Here is an 8,047-nt window from a genome sequence, read left to right on the forward strand (position 1 = left end):
CTAACATTCATACATTCATACCCATCAGGACTAACTAACATTCATACATTCATGCCCATCAGGACTAAGTAACATTCATACATTCATGCCCATCAGGACTAACTAACATTCATTTCATGCCCATCAGGACTAACTAACATTCATACATTCATGCCCATCAGGACTAAGTAACATTCATACCCATCAGGACTAACTTACATTCATACAGTCATGCCCATCAGCACTAACTAACTTTCATACATTCATGCCCATCAGGACTAAGTAACGATCATACATTCATGCCCATCAGGACTAAGTAACATTCATACATTCATGCCCATCAGGACTAACTAACATTCATACATTCATGCCCATCAGGACTAAGTAACATTCATACCCATCAGGACTAACTAACATTCATACATTCATGCCCATCAGGACTAAGTAACATTCATACATTCATGCCCATCAGAACTAACTAACATTCATACATTCATGCCCATCAGGACTAAGTAACATTCATACATTCATGCCCATCAGGACTAACTAACATTCATTTCATGCCCATCAGGACTAACTAACATTCATACATTCATGCCCATCAGGACTAACTAACATTCATACATTCATGCCCATCAGGACTAACTAACATTCATTTCATGCCCATCAGGACTAACTAACATTCATACATTCATGCCCATCAGGACTAACTAACATTCATACATTCATGCCCATCAGGACTAACTAACATTCATTTCATGCCCATCAGGACTAACTAACATTCATACATTCATGCCCATCAGGACTAACTAACATTCATACATTCATGCCCATCAGGACTAACTAACATTCATTTCATGCCCATCAGGACTAACTAACATTCATACATTCATGCCCATCAGGACTAAGTAACATTCATACCCATCAGGACTAACTTACATTCATACATTCATGCCCATCAGCACTAACTAACTTTCATACATTCATGCCCATCAGGACTAAGTAACATTCATACATTCATGCCCATCAGGACTAAGTAACATTCATACATTCATGCCCATCAGGACTAACTAACATTCATACATTCATGCCCATCAGGACTAACTAACATTCATACATTCATGCCCATCAGCACTAACTAACTTTCATACATTCATACCCATCAGGACTAACTAACATTCATGCCCATCAGGACTAAGTAACATTCATACATTCATGCCCATCAGGACTAAGTAACATTCATACCCATCAGGACTAAGTAACATTCATACATTCATGTAAACATGTGTCATTAAACATGACCTATGGCGGCAAGTAAGAAAACCCCCTCAGCATACTGTAAAGAAAGTGGCTTCATTTTATTTATTTTTTAGGCCATATTTAATGTACACAAGGTGTAGCACGCTCCATTGGCAGCTGGCTAAATGCAAATGGGTGATGCAGAGATGAACAGCATTCCTTCCCACTCACAGGAGACAAGAGACTTTGTAAAGGACTGGTGATTGTTACTGTCCCTCCCTGTGAGGAATAGAGCTTCTCATGATAATTAACCTTCAACACAATCAGCCACAATCTCAGAAGGCAATGTCAAGCAAACCCTGAGAGTCTGGCAGCATCATAGATATCAGGTAAAAACACCTGTAAATGAATGGAACAATAACACCCACATTTCTCATGTATTCATGCCAATCAAAAAGCACAACGCTCAAATGACACCAATGCTGTTGTGATAAAGGCAAAATATGTATAGTGTTAAGGGCGGGGCTGATGTAGTCAATACTCCGCTGTGACACCAAGGTCCACAAGCAGACCACATACGGACACACCGGTTCACTAACCGCAAGTGCCACAAATAATCTGAGAGAGAGGATCTGACTGTGCCCCGTTTAAAACAATGTCAGCCAAGTGTGGAGGAAAAAGAAGGTTTCACGCCGAGGCCGACGAAACACCTCTGGATTTCTCTCATGTGATAGACAGCTTGGTGCTTCCAGCCCAGCCGGAGACAGCTTTGCTCTCATGGTGACATGAAACATGCATTGTCAAACGGTAAGAACAGATAAAGGGAAGCTGTACTGTGCCATCACTGCGGTTGACAAGGTGGGAGTAATAAGGAGTTCTCCATCTTGGTACAGATGGCGGGGCTTCTGTGCTATAGTTGCTTTACCCTTAACCATAAGTATGTACGCAACTCATAACCTTTGGCTACAGTACTTGAGTGCCATACTTCGCTCCGTGAGTCTGCTTTGTTGATGAGTCGTGGCTGGTTGGCAAGAGCACTTGCTGTGTGCACTGTGCATAGGAGGAAAGACAAGCCTATGCTTACAGCGAGCCGAAGCACGCATGTGCATGCACACACACACACACACACACACACACACACACAAGTATTGCAATACTTTTTGAGTATTAGTAAACTATGCAACACTGTTTTCTTCTTGTCAAGTGTTAAACTGTCTTTGCCAAACTGTCATAATTATTTCATTGCATACGATTAATATACTTAATTCATTGCAAAATATTTAATGGATGTTTCTCTGACGAAAGAAAAAACAGCTTGTATTTCTTACGAAAGCAGACAATTTAGGATGGCAAATAACACACCGTTAATATTGACTTCCAGACCAGAGTGTGATGCTGAAGGATACCATGAGACACATAATATATGCTGCAAAATGAAATATGTATGAGAATTACAAATATCTTATCAGATGTCATAATTGCCTCATCTGTCTGGACTTTCATCCATCCAGTCACAGCAGTCTCTCACAGAACTGTGGTTCAGAAATGTGGATGATTAATAGCAGGCTCCGGTTTCTGAAAACGAGTTGTTCACCCTTACTTCTGTGTCACTTGCTAGCAATCATGTAAAATAACAAACAGTATCAGTAGAAGGCAACTGAATAACCATAATCATAAATATTCAGCATTATAGAAATCTGTGTACTATCTTATTCGAGTCAACCTGCAACATCAGAAATGGGGCTAGTCGAGGTATCATTTTAATGGTTGGTATATATATATGTATTTATTTAGTATGATTTAAGACAAAGTACAGTATACAATATAAAGCATAATCCACGTCCAGTCATTTGTTTATTGTAGTCTAGTTGTCAGTAAAAAGCAGCCTGTGGGCCAATTCTGGCTACTGCCCAAGCTGTAAATCTATGCATATGATCTATACATCCAGGCAGGATAATGTACGGGCTATTTACAAGTGAATTAAAATGACCAATATCCATTAAACAAAAGAATGAAAATCATAAAGAGCTGTGTCTCTGCAGGAACAATAGACCAGCAATGGCACCAAATGTGCTGGAATACTGGCCCTTGGTTGAACCCGTTTGCCAACTACTGCTCCAGGTACGCCAGCTGTCAACAATGCCCCATTGTGCTTTATTAACCGTTTCATAACGGAATTGTTTTCATTGCAAACAAGTGAACTGTGGAGTGCACAGACAAATAAACAGCAACCGGTGAGTAAAGTGAGCAGCACCACTCCACCCATCTCTGAAATGGAGCAATGAAACAGGGGCATGGCATTCACAAACCGGCACAGGAGTACGCAACAATTGAATTTGCACCAAATGGCATTGGTTATAATCTCCCAAAATGTGCACCTGCAGTACAAAAACTGAGCGATAAAGCCTTACTAGTGCCACTAAAAATATAAATCTGGCATATTACATGAAAATCCAGAAGAGGAAAAAACCTGAACATCTGACAGAGACTGACTGAGCCCCTTCCTTGCTTTAGCACCGGTCTGCTGCTGGCCAAGGACTGGGACTAGCGCCGCCTGTGCTGTGCCGAGCTGTTGCTGCTCCAGCAATTCTTTTACAGTACTCTATTAAACGCAAATATTTTGTGAGTGGATGATTTGTTAAAAGTAATTTCAACAGAATGCATTTAAAGATAATTGACGACACTACATATCTGCAGCAACTCAAGTCAATTTAATCCATTCAACTCAAAGTCCAAAATCCACCTCAAAGAGCTCTCAATAGAAATCAATATGAAGACTGTCATCTGTTTTGTCGAAATAGGGCTGGGCAATAACCCAATATGTACATTTCCTTTTTGCTTGAACTTTATCATAACAGTACAATTGAATAATGTTCTCATCTTATGTATTGTTCAAATGAATGATTACAAGAAAATAGTTGAAAGTGTGCTTTTGAAGTAATTCACAACAGTGAAACAGTTCATTGCATTCAAATCTTGAATATAGTTAATATACTTCAGAAAACTTCTCTCTCACTTATGCTGAATAATGATAATACAGTGATACTCCAATTAATAATAATAATAATAATAATAATAATGATAATAATACATAGTCATTACAAGGAAGTTTGTTTAATTCAATATATCGAACAAAGTTGATGTAGTTAGTGGCTGATGACATGTCAACACTGTTATATTTCACAGAAAATGCTGATAAAGAATACATCTTGCTAGCTTTAACTTTGACTTTTTTTGTAATTCATCCCAACCTAACAGCCCTCAGGATGAAGATGCTGGACTAAATAAAAAGGAGAACTGTGGGTGCACAGCTTTTATACGTCTCAAGTGTGAACGTATACATGCCCACCATGTGCGCCGGGATGAACCCAAAAGCAACAGCTCTTTGCTCCGCTTATACTAATAAACTCTGGAGTTACAACACGGGACTGACTAACTTTAGCCTGCAGGTGACAAAGTGAAATAAACACCAAGAGTGGGGGCACAGACTTGGACATAACACCGACATTAGGCTTACGGTACATATAACTTACACATGAATGTAGAAGTGTCCTAAAATGAAGCGGAAAGTAGGTGAGGTTTAATAATGCCTTGACCACCTGTTGGTTGTTTCAGTAGCATTCGTTGTCTTTCTTTTACTTGCATCAATGAAAATACACTTTCATGACAACCTTGAATAAAATGGAAATATGGCACTTGACAAAACACTATCCCTCCAGTTTGGATCCTAATCCTAATCATGTCCTAATTATGAACCTGATGTGCATCTTATCAACCTAGATCACAAGCCTCAGCGATCGTTCATATTATATTAATTATCAGCATGAGCAATTCGATAATAGGATGACTGAAGTGATCTTGGTTCATTTCAGAATGGTTAAAGATTTAATTTGCTCCATATTAGCTAATAGCCTTACCTTGCATTAATAGATCATATTGATTTACATAGAGGGCAAAAGTTCATATAGGAAACAGCAGCTTGATAAAATGATCTTAACTGAAGGTCAATTAATTCGCTTTGTTTTTTTCACTTCTGTGGAATGAGTTTGGTCGGTTGTCATCGTGTAGCACTGAGATGTCATTTCACAAAAGTAGTTTTAGAGTTTTTTTTAAATTGAACCATCTGGCAGCATCTATAATTTGTGTAAATGACTGATCAGTAACAACCAAATTATTCTTGATTTGGTCTAATGACTAATGATTGCTGGCTTTCACGACTCTGTTTTGGAACAAAAACTCAAGAACTACATTTGCAGGACAATAAATTATTGATATGCACCCAATCGATAATTGCATATAGCCAATCTAAGATTATCACTATTTCCAACTAAAGAGTGTGTAAGTGTTCCTTTGGGGCATCAGCTGTAGCATTTCAAACACTGCGTGAACTGCCAAGCTGCAGATAAACTAATGAACATAAAATTGATTCTGTAGAGCAAATATCAGACGTATAACAAGACAGCCAGCAAAGCAGTTTGTGTTTATGGGTTTGGCATTTATTCATTTTGGGATCCACACAAAAGTACTTGAGCTTGCAGAAATGCTACAGCTTCAGCTGGCACCAATGTCGCACTGACAGGTGGTGACCATGCAGTTGCCAATAAAGTTCACTGCAACTATTTTGCTGAAAATAGAGAATAGGAAAATAACAATAACAATTAACATTTTTTTCACAAGAAAACAAATCTTGAACTAGTCCAGGCATGTAGAGGAAGCCAAACCCAACAATATCACATTTATATTTGTAAATCAAAAACTATAATAGTCTTATTTGGTGTTTGTGTATATGCAATTTTAACAAAGATGATTAGCTGCAGTCTTTTATAGACAGACACATCTGCTGAAAATAGCCCACATCTGCCGTTTTTTGTGGCTATGACCAATTACTGCCTCGAGGTCAAAAGCTGCCCACAATTTGATTCACCACACTTCAAATAACATGAATTCATTGAAACGATTAACAGAAAGTGGGGCCCAAAACACACACTAGATTGAACCACAAGGTGGTGCGAAAAATGTGCTCCAATGTTTCCCAAACCATCCTCTCACTCCATCTCATTACAAAACAGCACGTTCAGTTATCCCGTCCTTGTTTCCTTTTAATGACGGCCTAATGAAATAAAAATAAAATCCAATTAGTAAAAGTCAAAACTGAACGACTGTGAGGTGTTAAATCAACACTTAACCACAACGGCAATCGATGACTCCCCTTAATGAGTGTAGACTTTATCTGTATCACTCCACTTAAAAGAACCCTTTATCACTGTAAGTAGTCCCATCATTCGTCATGACAGAAACGTCCTCGGCCTCCGACCGATGAATGATTTAAAGCCCTGACAGAGAGCTCTGATCCGAGTCTCTGCTGCACGAGCACAACCTCTTCCGTTCATGCCCGACATGCAACAATTAGGCTGCGGACGGAGTTTGCCAACGCAACTGGCGAATCCAACCGGTGTGTGCAGTCCGCACCAGAGACCAGTTAAACCCGTTCATCAGCGAGCAGATAACCAGCGTCTGAACTTCTGCTGCACAGGGAAGCGTGCAGCCACGGAGCCTCTCGCTTCAGCAACATGGTATTAAATCCCTTAAGCATTCAATAGGCTCTTCAGTGGATTGCGCATTTTGACTTGAACAACTTGTCTTACCTGGTCAGCCAATCTTGTCCAGTTCTGAAATAAAAACGCTCTGTTCGGCTCTGGTTTTGCTTTGGATGTGTCGCTTTGCCAGAAACGCGTTATTGCGATATGTAAGTCAAAGCCCCCCCCGGCATAGTTCTGTGGATGTGGTTCCGCGCCTCCCTCCACACACCGAGACTCATTGGGCAGATACGCGGGCAGAGGAAGCGCGTTACCGATCACGTCAGCAGCAGTCCACTTCAATTTGATCTCCAGATGACCAAATCCTGTTCCCGTTTCATGGGACAACGGAGCTCGCGGTGAATCAAAAAAAAAAAAAGCATCCACGTCCCAAACATTTGGAAAATGGATTACCCCCTCCCCAAATAAAAGCAGTCCTTGTCACACCGGCGAAGAGTTGTATGGTTTCTTGTTTTAGTCTCGACCACTTACGTTGCTTAAAAAGCTGACAGGCCTACTGGGAGGTCTATATATAGTGAGAGGCTTATTTAAACGGTGCCGGTGATGCTGCGTATCCTGCATCCCACTAACCGGAGAGGAGAGCCCAAACGCGTAGTGCTGCGCGTGCTCCCACAAAGCAACCCGACCCGAGAAACACGTACAACAACTAAACAACTAAAACCTTTCACATCTTTGAGTTGTAGATGTATTCCTGTGCAATCAGTCTGTATCCACTGCGGTCCGGGTGGAGAGATGCGGAGCAGAGTGAGGCGCAGGCGAAGTCTCGTCCTCCCTTTTTCTTGCGCGCACACACACACACACACACACACACACACACACACACACACACACACACACACACACACACACGCACACACACACACACACACACACACACACACACACACACACACACACACACACACACACACACACACACACACACACACACACACACACACACACACACACACACACACCGGCAGGAGGGATTTCTTTGGTTGGTGCCTTCCTGACAACCGACCAGACTCGAACGGGGAGCGTCACGAAGTGCTCAACGTGTGGAAGCAGCCAGCACGGAGAATCTAACAAGAAAACGGAGATCTTCACGGTTATGGCTGCATACTCGGGAGGGTTCAGCAGTGGTAATTGGATAGTAATATGAGATCAATACTTCTTCTTTTTTTTTTATCATGATGCAAAACAATCGCTACAATAAGTGTATTGTCATCCTATACCGTTGTGGTGCACCC

The sequence above is a fragment of the Cyclopterus lumpus genome, chromosome 13 (genome assembly GCF_009769545.1).
Source record: "Cyclopterus lumpus isolate fCycLum1 chromosome 13, fCycLum1.pri, whole genome shotgun sequence".
Lineage (NCBI taxonomy): Eukaryota > Metazoa > Chordata > Actinopteri > Perciformes > Cyclopteridae > Cyclopterus > Cyclopterus lumpus.